Genomic DNA, 18,619 nt, shown 5'->3' with positions numbered 1-18,619 from the left:
CTGGGAAGTGCTCATCATCAAACTGAAATTGTAACAACCTGTCTGCAAATCTAGCAATCCTATTTGTATTGTTCTTGCCATTGGTTTTTCCCAGAATAAACACAAATGGCTTGTGATCAGTCTGAAGAACAAACCTAGTTCCTTACATCCTCACAAGTAGATGCAAATTCTTTCTATGGCCAACCAGCACACCAATAGCTCTTTTTTAATAGCTAATTAGTGATGTTTTGGCTCACAAAGCACCCTGGAAGCAAAGCCAATAGTGTTTTCTACTTTACCTGCTCTTTGGGTCAGTACCACCCAAAGGCCTACATTGCGAGCGTTGACCGTCAGGACACACTTGAGTGTGGTTGTCAAATGGCTCGAGTGTTTGACTACTCGTCGATTGAAAATCAAAAGCTGTCACACACTGTTCACTCCAACAAAACTTCACATTTCTTCTTCAAAGATTCGAAATCTGCCTGACCTTGGATGCAAAGTCTTTGATGAAGCAGGAATAAAACTCACAAAAACCTAGAAAATCCTTATTACCATTTTTATCCATAGGTGGTAAGGCTTGCAATATGGCATTGACAAAACCTAGTTTAGGACTAATGCCTAAACTAGAGATTATATGACTGAAGTGTTCAACACTGTCTTTTAAGCACTCACACTTTTCTTTTTTTACCACTACTCCCTGTTGATAAAATAAAGTGAGAACTTGTTTAAGTGTGTCATCATGTATGCAGCAATCCTGTGAAAATATCAAAACATTGTCTTTGAGTATGGCAACATTGTCAATCTCCTTGAAAAGTGTTACCATGACCCTGTGGAACACTGAAGCTGCTGATGCCAAACCAAATGGCATTCAACAGTATTGGAAGGTACCTCGATGGGGAAACAAATGTTGTGTAGTGGCGGGATTCTGGATCGAACTTAACTTGATGGTATGCTGAGCTAATTCTAGTTTTGTAAAAAACCTAGCTCCAGAAACCAAAGCCAGCATTTCATTGATCTTAGGAAGAGGATGGGAATCTACACAAAACTCCTTGTTCAGAGCATAAAGGTTGACACATACTCTTAACTCCCCATACCTCTTATGTGTGACTACTAATGGAAATAGCCAGAGCGAATACTCTATCTGTTCAATGATCCCTCTCTTTGCCAGCTTTTCTAATTCTTATTCCTTGTTGTCCCGTACATCAAATGGCACCCCTCTTAACTTATATTTCACAGGTATTGCCCCCTTCTTTATTTTTGTTCTGTGCTTGAACCCTTTGATCTTTCCTAGTTCACCCAAAAACAATCTGGGATATAGATTTAACAAAACCTCTACAATATCAGTGCCTCTTAGGACCAAAACATGTTCCCCGGTTATGTGGTTTCAACACCATTTTGAACAAACCTTGATGGAACCACCCAAGGATGTTTAAGACTTTGACAGCTGCATACATTTTGCCATGAATACACATTTCTTTAAAACTCATGCAAAGTATCCCAACAACTGGGATAGGATAATGGTGAGCGATCGGGAGGCAGTGGTTTTTCCCCCACATGGCATGGAACAATTCTTTAGTGATCATCGTGATATTTCTATCGATTTGCAAGACAGTGTTTCAGGTGGAGCATGAGAGACAATCGGGATTGATAGCTGGATTTTGTCAATCTTGTTTATGAAAATGTTGGATTGATTAGTGGAAGTTTTTTTGTTGTTTGAAAGATTGAGTTGCTGTGGTGATTGTTGGAAACCCTGACAATGTTAAAGGGTTTCCTTTTATTTTTCTTCAACATTATTTCTCTTATGAAGAACTACGCTTTTGATTTGAAGATGTGATGTTTTCATTCTTTGCTTTTGCATAGAAGAGCTTCTGGGATGCCTTTTGAAGAGTTTTGTCACCATGAGCATTCAATGGTTCTGGGCATCTTCCTTCCCTCCATGAGTTAGAGAACCATTATGCAGAGGAGGTGTTGTGTAGTTGTTTGAGTCTGTACACTTCAAGTTCATTAGCAACTTTTTATCAAGTTCATTAGCAATACTGTTGTATTGGTTGTCATTGATTGATTGTAAGTGTACAAGTTCTGAGGTTATTTTGGAGCTTAGCATGGGTTTGTTAATGTTATTAAAGTCCCTGATCCATGTCCTAGGTTTCGTGGGTTAGCCACAGGAGGATGTTCTATGTGCAGAAGAGGAAGAGGTGGATCATGAAGTTTTTGGACCAATCTACTGGTATTGGAGAGTGGCATTTGATGAGATCAGTGCTGCAGATCGTGAGGTTAAAGACTGAGACTTTTATATGTTTGGGGGTGGAGAAGAATTGTTTGAGATCATTGTTATTTATTTAGGAAACTAATTAGTTGAGAGACTGCTGAGTTGGATAGGTCTCCTCAATAAAAATTGACTTCTCTGAGGAAAATATTATTTGAGTTGTTCTTAATTCTTTTAGCAATGAATTCAATCAGGTGTTTGCCAAAGAGATGATTGTTCCTGGTGGTGACAGATAGATAGTGTGAAATATCCTGGGCTTCTTAGGTGATGATTTCAGGTCAACTTAGAAGCACTTGAATCCTGGTGCCTGGGGTGGGTGCTATATCTTTTCCTTGTTTACCAGTTTAATCTTGGCAGAGCTTGGGAGAGTCAGAAGACAAAGTAGGTATTGAGAATAGTTGGATAGCCAAGTTTCTATTAAGAAGAGAATATCAAGGGTGTGGGACTAAATCAATTTGGCAATTTCAATATAGTGGTTGGATGTTGATCTGCAGTTCGGAGCAAGCATTTAGATGAGGATGGAAGTGATTTACATATATGTGAGAGGGTGATGGCACATGACTGAGATTTTGTACTTTAGAATTTCTTGGTTGTGTGGTGTGAGGTCTGACCAGCTGGATATTGGGAATGGGGAGTGCACAGCTCATTGTTCATTGAAGGTATCCAGTTTGGTGCCAATTGGATTTCAGGGGAGAGCTGGGTGGAAAATGTCATCTAGTGGTGGGGAGGGATGGTCAGGAGGGTGTGGGGTCTGCCCATCAGTGGTAGTGGAGTCTTATCTAAGAGAGTAGGCCCAGTCCGGGTGCAAATTGGGGTGAGAGAAGGGTTCAGTTTTCGAAGAGGATGAGTTGACATTGTCTGTGTTGGTCATGGGGAGGTCATGAGATCTGGCAGATGAGTTAGGAGTGTTTATGGAGAGTGGGTAGGAACTGATTGTGGTATTCATGGACTTTAAGACCTTCTGCAGGAGAAGATTGGGTGATGAAAGAAATGTTATCTCAGAAAGAAGAGAGCCCAATTTCTCGAAGAAAAGGTTAAGTTATATAGTAAAGGTGTAGTGTAAGGTAAGCATAGGGTTTTTAGGTGACAGTCTGTGGCATCTGCGGTCTATGCTGTACTTAGAAAGTTAGAAGTTGGGCCGTGCCAGGAGGGGGTGAGTAGTGGAGGGCTATTCTGTTGAGGGGTGGCGGTGTCAGAGGTTCTAGAGGTCATGTTTGAGAATAGCTGTCTGGAAGGCGTTCATATGGTGAAGAGGTATGTGGAGTGAGGGATGAGTACTGAGATGTGGGAGGTCCAGCCTTCAAGATAAGGTGATACCTTTATGTGGCTGAAGTTGAGAAATTTTGGACTGTGTGAATGTGAGTAAGAGTCAGCCAGACAAGGGTAGTCTCTTTCAGGGATAATGTTGTTCTGTTGTGGGGATGACATAGGAGGGAGTAAAAAGAGGAAGAAAAGTGGCATTAGGTGAGGGCAGAGGATGAGGGTGTCTGGATAATTCTCAGGTAGGAGTGTGTGCTCTGAGGAGTAAGGGAAGGATTTTTAGCGGGGATAGATGCTATAGGTATAAAGGGGGAATGGCGGGTGAGTGAGGAGTTCCAAGAGGCAGCAGGAAAATGGGAGAAGAGAAGGAGAGTTGGAGAGGAGTGAAGGGTGTGAAGGAGGTAAGTAAGTATCAGAGTTAGCTAAACATCCGACCTAATACAGCAGAAGTTCATCTGTTGGCTACATCATTGTCTTACTGGTGTTGTAGACTGAGATAGACAGTTTTCCAGCTGGGGGGTCAGGAGAAGGAGTGGCACGTTTTTTTCTTTCCAATTGTTATTTACTTGACCTCTTGTACTGGTACTTCTTTGGATATAAATTCTCAGACCGGGGAATGGTGGGTAAAGAAAGAGATATCTGTCTTTTAGCATCCTATATATCCACTGAGATATTGTTCGACAGATCATGTCTCTGGAAGTTCTTTTATGAGCTTGTGCTTGAAGTTCTCTGAAGCGCACTGAGAGAGGTTTGGCGAAAGAGTTGAGACTGACTTTGGAGAGTTTGTTCATGTGGAGGTAGTAGATTGGATCATGGTAAGGCTAGGCAGGATGGGGGTATGACCAGTGCGCAGAGTACATTCAGGTGCCACATAAATTTGTTAAGGAGTTAGAGAGTGATGGGTTTTGTTTTATTATTAGGAAATATGGAGTCTTCGAATAGGTGCAAATTGATAGCGAATTAGAGAGGCTTTCATGATATTTACACATAAAAAAACATACTTTACTTTCCAGCACTAAGGAGTTTGATTTTAAGTTACAAAGGATTTACCTGAGGGGGCTCTTGACAAACAGGATAAGGAACTAAGAGAGCATCACAGGATGGGGCTGCCTTATGGAGAGAAGGGGCTGGCTCCTAGTGTCATGGTAACAGTTGTATGTGGGTACAAGCAGAATTACTCACCTTCTGTGATGAGGTCTGAGGGACTGATCCAGCACTGTGACAGAGCAGATATTTTGGGTTGGCTAAGCAGTTCCTGACTTTGAATGGAGGGTCCTATCTTCAGGTAACGTCTGATTCATGGAAGTTGGGACAAGGAGTTGGTCACGGACACAGAGTCACATGTTTTCCACATAAAGGTGATCCCAATCAATGGAGCTCTTCGAGGGTACTCCTATATGTTGGCCATCTAGGTCTCACTTAGGCCCATATTTATACTTTTTGATGCAAACCAGCGCCGGCACTGGTTTGCGTCAAAAAATTTACCTCTGGCTAACGCCATTCCTATGCGCCAGGCGGGTGCCTTATTTAAGGATTGACGTTAGCCAGCGCTGCGGGCTGGTCAGAGTAAAAATAAATTACTCTAACCAGGCAGCGCCGGCGTTGGGAAAAATGGGGGTTGTGCGTCAAAAAATGGTGCAAATCAGGTTTGAGGCAAAAATCATGCCTCAAACCGGACTTGCGCCATTTTTTGACGCACAACCCCCATTGAAATGACTCCTGTCTCAGCAAAGACAGGAGTCATGCCCCCCTGCCCAATGGCCATGCCCAGGGGACATAAGTCCCCTGGGCATGGTCATTGGGCACAGTGGCATGTAGGGGGGGCCAAATTAGGCCCCCCATGCCACTTTGAAAAAATTAAAAAACATACTTACCTCAACTTACCTGTACTTACCTGGGATGGGTCCCCCCCATCCATGGGTGTCCTCCAGGGATGGGCGAGGGTGGCAGGGAGTGTCCCTGGGGACAGGGGAGGGCACCTCTGGACTCCTTCCGAGACCACAGGTCCCTTAACGCCTGCCCTGACTCAGGCGTTAAAAAACAGCGCACATCAGGATGTGCACCGTTTTTTAAGGCCCGCCCCCTCCTGTGCGTCAAAATGAGCCAGGATTGTAAACAAGGCGCACAGGCCTTAAAGTCATTTTTTGGGTGGGACCGCCTACCTTGCATGTCATTAACGCAAGGCAGTTTCCCGCATCCAAAAAATGACGCACACAGTGGAATTTTGACATCCGCGGGGTCGGGCGTCAGAGTTTAAATATGGGGCAAGGTTTGCGCTAAATGTGCGTCAAACTTTTTGATGCACATTTTTCGCAAACAGAGTATAAATATGCCCCTTAGCATCCTAACCTTATACTTGAAGAGCAAAACATATCAATTAACCTTTCGAATATCATCTATGAGTTTCAACCTGTACCTTCAAAATAAGTCTTAGACTCGCTAGTAGTTAACTTTTGGAAGAATAAATAAGAATTACTAGGATTCAAAATGCCACCTTATCTCTCTGGACACACAAAGGATCCAAGGGGATTGCCCATTGTCAAATATACTATCTTCTTTTCATTAACTTCTCTTTTGATGCAAGGCTTTTTGGAGCTTGTAGCAGCAATATAAGATCACCCGCTAACCACTGGGTGTTAATGGGCACTTTTCTACTTATGTTAGCGGAGACTGGTATCTGGACTTGGCTCAACGGATTACTTAAAATGGGGTCTCTTTTGGATCTCAAGACTTTGTTCATAAACCCCATCATTAATAAATACAGACAAGACCCTTCTGGCCAGACAATATACAGAACAATTGTTCAATGCAGATTTGTTGCCAAACTGGGCTACCGACAACTATGATACTTCATCAAACAAAACAACTCCTCAGACCTTTAAGATGGTTTCTACCTATGATGGGAGCCAGAGTTGACCATCAATGCCATCTGAGAGGATGACAATAAAAGTGGATAGAAGTGGACTGACTGCTCCTTTACTGCTGGAGTGTTCGCCTACTTTTATTACTTTGCAACAGTCTACTGCAATCAATACACAATAGACAATGCCTAATGGGCACCTAAGGAAAACCCTTAGAATGGGTTGTCCCCTTTCTCCTTGGGAGTACAGAAGTAGTCTCTTTCCTCTTTTTAAATCATCAATGATATCCTTGTCTCACTACTTTTTAATCCATATCCCATCCCTGCACCACACCTACTTAACTCTTGACTAAACCAGAATAAATTTGGAGACTATGCAGGGTTTAGGCTTCAGGAACAGACAAAAATACTAATCTGTTCTATCATCAACATGTCGTGATACCTCATAACCTGTAAGAATTGTTAAATGGCTACTATAAATGAAAACAAAAAACAATGATTTTGCTTTTAAGATAATTTCCTGCCCATCTGAGTATTGTAGGACCTCAATAATGAGTGCCCCAGAATTATTCCCATTACCTTTACAGAGTCCTCATAATTCTGTGGCTTACAAGAGTTTCTGAAATGCTATGTGGGAATCAGTGTTTCCATGCTGATTCCTGCATATTTTCACCACAAAGATTTAGACAGAGATTTCATCTGCTTTCAGCAACCATAGTGGTGGTGCAACCAGAGTTTTATACCTTATAAACAGAAACCCCAACTGAAATGGCCTTCCCTCAGGGGGAAACTAGGGTACTGGCTATCCAACGCCTCGAAGTAATGGGTGCTTGCCAGTGGGAGAGAGAAAGGTGTGAGAACAAAAAGTAAATGTCCGAATCTGTGGATAGGTTTCGGCCCTTCAGCAATGAGCACTGCATTTTTTTTGCTCGCGGAGTCTCATTACTTTGCATGTCTGATGCTTCGCAGTCCACACCTCCCTAGTCCATCCGGCCCACCAGATCTTAAAGCCATCGTACACCAGAAGGAAACCACTTCAGTGCCGCTACAGATCTCACTCAACCTCAAGCTGTTGACCCTTCTCAATTTAATCTGTTGTTGAATGGGGCTGCACTATGTGGGTCTTAGAACATGTTAGGCTTGCTACAATTTGTACTCTTTAGTTGTGCAGAATATATCAGGGGATGCCCGCTATCCGCAGCTTTTGTTTCAGTGGCAGGTACTTCCGTCTTGCCATCTGGGCGGCTGGAATAATATCTAGAAAAATTTTAATTGTTCCCTTCATGTACAAAGTTGCATTTCTCCCTGCAAGTCATAGGATGATGTCCTGGGCCTTGAAATTTAGGAGTCTTGCTAATGCAGGTTGTGGGGGAGCTCCAGGCGGGGGCCTCAGCCCTAGGGAGTAATGGGCTTGTTCCTCTGTGAATAGAGAGAAATGCTGCCTGCTTTAAATGGCGCTTTAAACAGGGTTTCTATATTTTCAACCATGTTCCCAATGCAGATGGACTCAGGCAGGCTGAATATTCAGAGGTTGTTGTGGCAAGATCTGGCCCCCACGTCTTCCTTCACAAAAGTTTGGATTATCTTCAGAACTTTACCCATGTTGAAGAACTTAGTGTTATATCCCACTGCATCATCTTTGAGGGCTGAAATCTGGGTTTCTGTAGCTAAGAGGCCCGTTCCCCGCGTGTCCAATTTGGTGGAAATTGTGTCCACGCTAGCTGTGATTGTGTCCAGTTTTCCATCTATGGCATTATGGCTCTTTTGCATAGTCAGCAGGAGTGATTCAATGTCAAGGTCTTCCTCAGTCACCTTGGCCATCTGCATTGAGTCCAGGCCCTCAGTCAAAGTGCCTCTGGAATGCTTGGTTTCAGTTTGCAGTTTAGCCTACTTATTGTCACCTTTGCCTAGTTCATCAAAGCAGGCCCAGGTTCGATGTATCCAATTGTTCTTTGCGAGTTAAGGCTTAGTGATTGCGTCCACACTCTGCATAGTGGGGGAGCCAATCCCAAACCACCTCTCGGGCTCTTAGCTGGCCCCTCTTACCGCAACCCCTGCAGTAGCCGACCGGTTCAAATGGAGGGCTCCCCAGGCACCAGGCCTCACTGGTTCTGTAGTGCAGTTAGACCTCAAGGTCGCCATTTTGTACAGTGCAGGCCAGCAATCTCAGCCCAGGGAATCTTGATCAAAGATTCTCCCGCAGATCACCACAGCACGCAGGCAGCTCACGGGCCATCCCAAGAGAGCAACTCTGCCACCACTTGCTAGCTGTCCTGTCTCACACACTAAATGTTGGGCAGATGCCCAAGCACAAGGAGCCTAATACGGGTGCTGTCATCTTCGGGCCAGGCACACCAGCGCCTCACTTTACAAATGGTAACTTAAATCTTAAAAACAGAGATGTTCACATTGGAAGACAAAATAACGTTTTAGGGTCTGATTCACAAATAAATTTGTTTTTAGATTCAGAGGAATATGCTGACGATTTTCATAAAGTGAGCCATTTTTAGGATTGACAAAAATCATTTTCACACAAGCGTTTTCACTTTTCCACACAAATCTACAAAAAATGAAAATAATTCGGTATGTATGCAAACTCCCAATACAATGCATTTTCTGCCTGATGGAAAACTGCAGTCGAGTTAATTTGAAAACACATGTTAATTTTCTTTTATTTGTTTCTTCATACAGATAATATTTTTTCACACCCAAATCATTCTACTCCTCCTGAAATGTTGGGGCTGTTTGAAACCAGTGGCATAACAAAGGCTCTTTACCCACACTGTGCAGGGGGGCTCTGAGCTCCAGGAGGCCCCCTAAACACAGTACCCTAGCCTGAGAGCGCCTGAGTGAGTCTGGAGGGGGGCCTTCCATGTACTGTACAGAGGACCCCCTCAAGTTTCATTAAGCCACCATTTGAAACACCTTTCCAGACTTACTCCAGCTTGTTTATTGCTATCCTTGGGACCACTGCCTGCTCTGAAAAAATGTTTGCTGCCCCATTCACAAAGGGGAAGGGGTCCTTGAGGGACCCCCTTCCAGTTGGTGGTAACTGTGATTGTTTTGCAACAGCATGAACTGTTGCAAAACAATCATATATATGCCTGCGAGTCGCTATTAGGAAGAGAAGCCCTTAACACGCCCCTTCCTAATAGCGAGTCGCAATCCCTATTTTGCAAGTTGACAACAGGTTACCCACTCACAAAATAGGGTTGGTACAAGACAAAAAGCATTTTACTGGGTGCAAAAGAATCCAATGAGCCATTAGTGACTGGTAAAAGATGTTGATACATTTGACCTATAAGATTACTTTAACAGTTGGTTTTTTTCAGTGAATTTCTACAGCTTTTTAATGTAAACTAATATTTGACTACCATACAAAAATCTTACCCCCACCATGCACAGTCTTGGATGTTTGTGGTGCGGTGTTGGCTGCAGGGACACAAACTCCTCACAGAGAGCCAGCCCCATGCTGAGCCCAGTAGCCAAGCCCCCACCTAGGTTGTGGGCCCCCATCCCTTGTGTCAAATGCAATAAAAAAGGGAGGGGCCATGTTGCCCCCTTCCGAAGCCTTATTACGCACCAGGACTCCACCTCCTGGGGCCAAATATAATGAAGAAAGGGGAGGGGGCCGGGTGGCCCTCCCCCATGAGCCTCATTAGGTCCTGGAGACCCATCCCCCAGGGCTGTATCTGGGGACCATGCAACCCCTTCCCGAGCCTTCATAGACCCCAGAGCTCCTATCCCTTGAGCTATATTTTATTAAAAGGGGTTGGGGCCACACAACCCCCCTCGCTGAGCCATCTTGGGCTCTATAAGGACCCCATCCTCTGGTCTCTCTTTATGATAGGTGGGTGCCGAGTTCCAACCAGGGGGCACTCAGCAACCAATATGTTCTTCGAGTTTGGGCTGAATCGAAGGCCTTAATCCCCATAGTTCAAACGGGGTTTTCAGCTGGCTCAGGTACCTCAACCAATTTATTAGCCCTTTCTATTTTGATTGATAGGGCGGTTTCATCAGCCTTGATGCTGAATTGCTGTTTTGTGGACTTCAAGGCAGCATTCGATCGGATCCCCCTGAGTGCTCTATGGGTCAAATTACAAAGCTGGGGCATCCCTCCAGCACTTTTGGGTGCCATTTTAGAACTCCACACTAACACCTTGGTCCGTATTAAGCTTGGTGATGGGTGCTCCCTTTCAAGGAAAATTTTGACCACTCGTGGTGTAAAACAGGGCTGTGTACTCGCTCCTCTTCTTTTCAATTTGTTTATTGCTGATATGTCAACATCTCTTGACGCCGTCAATTCTCATCCCCCTAAGATCGGTGGCCTTAGGCTTAGTCACTTACTTTATGCCGACGATCTTACTTTGTTCAGTTGTACTAAGATCGTCCTTCAACGGTTGCTTACTCAACTTGCAACGTATACTTCCGCTAACCAATTAGAAGTTAACCTGTGTAAAACAAAAGTGGTTCCCTTTGGGAGGAAAAAACATTTGGGCTTTAGCTGGTACTATAAGAACCGCAAACTTGTTTCCGACCAGTCTTATAAATATTTAGGGGTACATTTTGATTCAAGGGGCAGCTTTGTTAATCACAAGAAGGCAATTGAACTTACAGCTGTGGCTTTGCAGGTGGCCTTTTCCAAACTAGTAAAAGTGTTAAAGGGGCCGACCCTCATTCCCTTAATGAAAGTCATGAAAGCAAAGATCGCCCCCACGCTGGTTTATGGTCAAGAAATTCTGTTGGGCAAAGGCTCCTGCCTATTAAATAGGTTGGTTAATAAAATCTATAAAAGAGTTTTTCATGTTCCGCACCTGGCTTCACCGGCGCAGGTACGGTTGGAGTTTGGGCTTCTGGCTCTGGTGGCAGTTGATGCTGGTGCTTTCCTGAAGTTGTGTCATAAACTGCGTCAGGCCTCAGTTGGCCATCTGGAGGCAGTCCTGTGGCAAGAAATTAGTTGGTTGACTGTACACGGCGATTGGATGCCGGCGATCTCTGGGAAAGCAATCCCCGCATTCCTTGTTTAAATCAGAGATTAAAAGGCTTATTCAATTGTACTCCTATCACGCAGACTGTTCTCTTCTTGCCCATCGGAAGCATGCCTGGGCAGTAATTGGCTCTTTTAAACCAGGTATGTCCTCCAGTTTCTTCTCCTGCTTATATGGGTTTTGGTTGAAAAAGGCCTTTTTGGCCCTAAGGATGGGTGATTGTTTTTTTTAAAAACATTTGCCTCAATGGCAGCTATCCCCTGGGGACAGTGTGATATGCAGAGGCTGTAGCGATGCGGAGGAATCCATTGATCATGTGGTCTGCCTATGTCCAGCTTTATCAAAGGAGCGTAGACTTTTGCTCCGGAGCAAATGGAATGAATTGGGAATCCGCTCTTGCCGACAAGCAATTATTCAGTCTCTGGACCCAGGCAATCCAATGTTAAATGTGTTACTGACCAAATTCATTAAATTTGCACGATCTAAATGTAATGGCACTGCGAGCAATGAACACACTTAGTTGGATATTTTTCCATGCTCTTGCCATTTTGCCAGTTATTGGTTAGGACGAGGAGTTTTATCGGTATTTGATGATGTCCAGTGAAATTATTATTTTATGCACCATGCACTTTAGGGCTGTGCCCATGTGTATTAGCCTGTGCTTATTGGGGCTTTGGATCAGGTGGCCGGGATTGTACTGTATTGTTTCATAATTTTTTTAATATGTTGCATGCGCAATTTATGGTGTGCTTCAAGTTTGAACTCAGTTCTTGAGGGCATTGTTTTTGATCGTTTCTTTCTTTTTTCCTTTTCCCTTTTGTCTTGATTATTTGTTTTTGATTTTATTATCTGTACAATAAATTATTACTTACCATTAATATGTAAGAGGTTGTGGGGAGGCCCCTGGTCCCCCGTAACCCTAGCCAGCTCCCCGCATGCGACAGGAGCTGGCATTGCTCCCACCCCTTGGAGAGCTGATTTTGTTTGCATGCTGCCTCAAGACTCGAGCGATATCAGTTCTGTTTCCCTTTTGGCATCAGTGCGATCAGGAAAACAAACACACGTCTGCTCCCAGTTGGTGGGAGCTTTTTTAAATCTCCTGCCAGTTGGGAACAGACTAAGGAGCTGATTATGACTTTGCCGGTCCCACCACGGGACCCCCAAAGCTGCAGGGAGGATGCATTGCCATGGCATCCCCCGGTGTGTATTACAATATTCCCTCCTGGGCTGACCGGGTCCCCGCCAAAAAGGCTGGCAGAAAGTGGGGTTGTGATCAGTCAGAAGGCACTGAGTTCAGCACCGCCATGGCTGGTTACAAGCTTGACCGCCGTCACCCCATCATGATCTGTGATTCTGGCAGGGATAGTTGTCTTTAGGCAGGTCTGCCCGCCTAAGTCATAATTGGGTGGTCAGATCACCCTGAGTGTGGCGGTTCGACCGTCAACCCGAGTGTGGCTGTCCTTGGACTGCCACACTCATAATGAGCCCTTACGCCCTGATTTATACTTTTTGACGCAAACCTGCGTTAGCGCAGGTTAGCGTCAAAATGTTTACCTCCAGCTAGGACCCTTCCTGGATGCCAGTCTAGCGTCATATTTAAGGAATGTCGCTAAACGGCGGTAAGGCCTGGTTAGCATCAAAATAACTGACGCTAACCGGGTGGGGAGGCATAGGGGAAACAGGAAGTTGAAGAATGGCGCTGGTCAGGTTAGAATCAGAAGAATGATGCTAACCTGACTAGCGTAATTTTTTGACGCACAACCCCCATGGACATGACTCCTGGCTTAGTAAAGACAGGAGTCATGCCCTTCTGCCCAATGGCGCAAGTCCGGTTAGAGCCATGATTTTTTACTCTAACCTGACTTGCACCATTGTTTGACGCACAACCCCCATTTTTCCCTACGCCGGCGCTGCCTGGTTAGAGTAATTTTTTTTTACTCTGACCAGCCTGCAGCGCCGGCTAACGTCAATCCATAAATAAGGTGCCCGCCTGGTGCGTTGGAATAGCGTTAGCCGGCAGTAAAATTTTTTACACAAACCAGCGCCCGCTGGTTTGCGTCAAAAAGTATAAATATAGGCCTTAGTGTTTCCTTCCATTGGCCAGAGATTTAAAATGCTTCCGCCAGATAAAACCAAACACATGTTTACTTGCCTGCTGTAGTGTGGGCAGGGGAACTACTGTGTCCCCTCCCTTTTAATTTAAGTTACTGTCCTGGGGGATGGGTTCCCTAGGGGCTTTTTAAGGCTCGGGAAGTGGGAGCTACCCTATCACCTCCCCTTTTTTACATTATAGCCCTGGGAGATGGAGTTCCTGGGGCCTAAGTAGGGCAAGGGAGGTGGGATGTTTAACCCCTTTCCTTTTTTGAAGAAAATCTGCCCTGGAGGATGGGATTCCTGGGTCTTTCACAGGCTTGGATGCGGGAGTTGCGCAAACCCCTCCTGTTTTTTCACAAATTCGACCCCTGGCGATAGGGTCCACGGAGCCACCATAGGCTTGATGAGGGGGCCGCACAAACCCCACCCCATATTTAAATATACCTGGCCCCGCATTATGGGGTCACCAGGGCCCTAAATAGGTTATGGGGGCCCTACTGATGCTACCATCCCCAAATATTTAATATAAAATGGCTTGCTGACACTTTTGTTTTGCAGAGATCTTGCAGGACTCCGGTGGGATTAGAACAAAATTGTATGATTTTTTTAAATTGTGGCCGTGAAGGGGTCCCTCTAGCCCCACACACAGGGCTTAACTTTAGGACAGGGGACTAAGTCCATGAGTCCTGTAATGACTGGCAGAAACATTTCTCTTATGTTGCTGGCACCAAACCAGAGCGCTTTTGCCCGCGGGAGCGTGTCTCTCATGGGAGCAAAGTTGCCCAAGGGGTAACAAGCTTCCTGGCCCAATCGGTATGGTCTATTTGTTAAAATTGGGTTTGAGACACTCTCACAAGAGTCCCTCAGACGCAACTTCAGATCTACATTTATTTTTTAACCTTAGTTTCTCCAAAACGACTGAGCAGATTCACACTAAATCACAAAAATCACCATTGCAAACCTAAATCTAGCTTTTTGCAAAATTTGGTGTAATTCTGTTCAGCAGTCCTTGCAATAGCGCTGCCTAATGAAGTGGGAAAATATGCCTTTTTGGCCCCCCTTTTTTCTTGGCCCCTGCTTGACAGATCAGTGCAAAACTCTCCAGGAAGGAGCTGAGGTGAATTTGAAGTTTTGTGAAAATTTATCAAATGGGGCAAAAATTATTAGCAAAACAAAAAATGTTTTGTCTGATGAAAAGCGATCCTAACTATAAATTTCCAGTGGCAACTGCCTCTGGGTGATATATAGAAACCCCACCATTCTAGTGGATTTTCTGTCATTGCAAGTGGAAATTAAGGTAAGAATGTTCTTCAAATATGCATCAAGCTTTTTTGCATTCGCAAACGATGCAAATTGCAAAAATCGGCCGTTTGCGTATGCAAAAATGGTCCCTGCGATGTATGAAAGGCATTCGCAGTGTGAAAATACAGAATTGCAAAAATTGCAAATTTTTTTTCGAATATGACATGGTTTTGCATGTCGCAATCAGCATATCGCAAATAGTGACAGAAAAATATTGAATCGCTATTTGCGAGATGCAAACTGCGACACAGTTTACCTAATCGCAGATAGCGATCTGCAAAATCATGGCGCAATTTGTGATACGCTGATTGCGACACGCAAAACTATGTCACAATGGGATGCATCAAAAATTTGCAAATTGCAAAAATTCACAGAATGGACTCTTGGACATGCAATTTACCACAAATTGAAATCAGGTGGTAACCAGGTGCAACCTATATAAAGAGGCCCAGAATGCCTCAGCCGCTCTTCCACAATGGCTGCACTCTACGTGATGGTGAGGAGGATGAGGATCTTGACATGTTTGAGGAGAGGAAGGAGGAGACAGGAGCACATATCCAGAGTGCGCATAACCCTTTTTGACCAGACAAAGGAGGAAATCTATGAGAAGTACAGTTTAAGCTCAGCCATGATACTTGACTTGATAGCAGATCTACAACCCCTACTGCAGCGTACCACACACAGGACCAATAGCATACCCACCCATGTGCAGTGATTATGCTACCTGCAGCTATTAGCCTCAGGGAGCTATCAAGGGGTCATAGCAGCAGCAGGATGGGTCACACAGAGTGCTCTCTCACGATTATTCAAAGCATTTCTAAATGCCATGCTGAGCAAAATACAGGAGCACATAAGATTCCCCAACACCCCACAGGAATTACAGCAAACGAAAATCTATTTTTATCAGATTGCACAATTCCCACATGTCATAGGTGTCATCGATGGGACACATTTGGCTATCTGTCCAGCATCGACCACCGAGTATGTTTATTGCAACCGTAAAAACCATCATTCCATGAACATACAGGTGTTTAGCAATGCCTCTAACATCATCACTGATCTTGTGGCCAGATACCCAGGTAGCACACATGACTCTTACATCTTTCGCCACAGCGGGATTCACACAAGACTGCCAGCTGGGGAGTTTGGCGAAGAATACCTACTGGGTAAGGTAATAGATGACTATATTGCATTGACGTAATAGTGACTGCAGATTCCAACAGTACTCATTTTACCCTCTGTTCATTCCAGGAGACAGTGCCTATGCAGTGTGCACCTACATACTGATGCCCTACCTGAACCCTGCAATGCCTACAGAGAGGAGGTACAATGCTGCACGCAAGGCAACCCGCAGTGTGGTGGAGCGGACTTTCGGTTGCCTGAAGAGCTGCTTCAGGTGCATCCATAAGAGTGGAGGGGCACTACAGTACAGCCCAGAGACGACATGTAAAATTGTGGCCTCATGTGCAATATTGCACAACATAGCAACGAGAAGGGGCATACCTGTTGAACCAATGGAGCCTGACTCAGATGAAGATGGTGAACCCTTACCACTCCATCACCCAGTAGACAGGACCAGTGCAGCAGAGGGCAGGCAAAGACGTGCTGACATCACGCACAACCATTTCTAATGTAAGTAATGACAATGCCACTGCAATTTTATGTCTTTCTGTAGTTAGCAACTTTATTACCTTGACTTCCGGTAACGTATGTGTCAATAGGACATAGCCATGAAGCATAGGCTAACGTGCAAATAACAGTGTGACACTATTAGCATCATAGTATAATTGTACAGCTACATGTTACGGTAGTCCCCTGTAGGCCTTAACATTACTTCCTATGTCCATGCACTCCAATGAGTGCTCAGTGGCCTCACTGGCACCTCTTGTAGCGGGTTCACTGGCAGTACTGTGTCTGGTACTGCAATGCCTAGGATCCATCACAGGGGCTGTAAGACTGCTGAGGCTAGAGAACTCCTCACTATCTCTACCAACCAGTTTGCTGTTTGTAGCACTGCGTGCTATCTGCATTGCATCCAGGACATTGATTATTTGCATCAAGCCCTTTGCAACGGCCCGACTGCAGTGTGCCATCTCCACCTGTGTGCCCACAGCATGTCGTGACATCATGGCAGTTGAGCTAGCAAGCCGATTGACCAATCTGTAGAACCCATCAAACCTTCTCATAAATTGGTGATGGTGCCCACGGTGGCTGACACGCTCCTGCTGAATCTCAGTGCAGAGGTCCCTAAAGGCATTTGTCAAGTACTTTGTGTTTTCGGCTGCTGTTTGCTGTCCCTCATGCAGTGACTCCAAATGCTTGTTCATTGCGCCTATGTTCTGATTGAATGACAAGAACTGCCTGTGGATTGACCTCATGTGTTTGCATTGCAGGCGCTGCACTTTCAGCATGGAAGCTTCAAGTCCGCCAAAGATTGATCGGCCCTCTCTTTCCTCTGTGCACTGTCTGCCTGCATCGTGACGCCTCCTGAGGGCAGTTGACTGACGCTGGGGCAGGGACTGCTGTGTTCCTGTGGATTTATCCTCTGTGGGTGGTGTGGGGAGTTCATCCGGCATCTCATCTGAGTCCTGGCTGTACTCTGGAAGAGGTAACACCCTTGCCCTGCGTCTGGCTGGTGCAATACTGAGAGACTCACTTGTGTTGGAGTCGGACTGTGGCTGTGTTTCAACATCCCCCACATTTCCACTTTCTCCTGCTGCAGTGACTGGGATATCTGCAACGACAATGTGCAGCATGTCATTTATTTATATCTCACAATAAGTAGCACAATAGTAAATTTTCTACTCTGACATCATATCACTGTGACTTGTGTGTATTGTTTCTTTATGTGGCTTAACACCAAGTTGTTTTTAATGTGGTTTATTGATTTTAGGATCACTCCCACAAGGCATTGTTGTGTTGTATGTAAGATGTGGCATGGACTACTTATCACGCTGTATCAAGCTAATAGCTATTTCTAGGGGGCATTTGTACATACACATATGGGGATACGCATCATTGCTGGCCTTACCTTTGCTGGTGCTGGGTGTCCCTGAGGTGTCAATGTCAGTGACACCACTGACAGCTTCAGGAAGCAGTGTGGACCCCACCATGTCTTCCATTGGTGTGGACGATGTCTGGGTGGGTGGTCCTCCTCTGGTGCTCCTTGTCTGGTGGCTACCCTTTCTTTGGCACGGGAACGCAGGTCATACCATCTCTTGCGAATTTCCTCCACAGAGTGCTGAGCAACAACCACTGCACAGATTTTTGTCTGGATTTCCAACCAGAGTTTCCCTTTCTCACTTTCAGGGACTTGTAGTGAGTTCTTCCCAAAGAGTTTGTCATGGTTCCTGACCACCTCCTCAGTGAGCACCTCCAGTTCCTGCTCACTGAATTTGAGCTTGCGGTGCCTGTCCACCTTGTCCTTCACCTTCCCATCAGTGGCCACGTTGCAATTTGGTCCTGGCTGGATCACAAAGCTGGCTCACTGGTGCTGGGCTGTGTCTCCCTGCATGCTCCTGTGGGTGTGGCTTCTGAAAACAGCATGGGCTGACTCACTTTCTGGTTGTGATGTTATCAGGCTGTTCCGGGTTGCCGTTTTCGCAATTTGCGATTTTCAGATACCGAATTGCAAATGATTTGCGATTCGGTATTTGCTAATTGCAAATTGCATTTGCGAATTTTAAGAACTCACAAGTACCGACTCGCTATTTTGATACATCCCATTTTGCATTTCTAAAATAGCGATTTCTTAAAATTCCCTATTTAAGAAATGCAAAACGGGAGCTTGATACATCTGGCCCTTGAATCTGTAAAACAGAATTTGGGCATTGTGACCGTTACTCGAACTGTGTTCCATGTCATAGACCC

This window comes from Pleurodeles waltl, chromosome 3_1 (assembly GCF_031143425.1).
Source record: "Pleurodeles waltl isolate 20211129_DDA chromosome 3_1, aPleWal1.hap1.20221129, whole genome shotgun sequence".
NCBI classification, from domain to species: Eukaryota; Metazoa; Chordata; class Amphibia; order Caudata; family Salamandridae; genus Pleurodeles; species Pleurodeles waltl.
Note: the sequence above shows the minus strand (reverse complement) of the source record.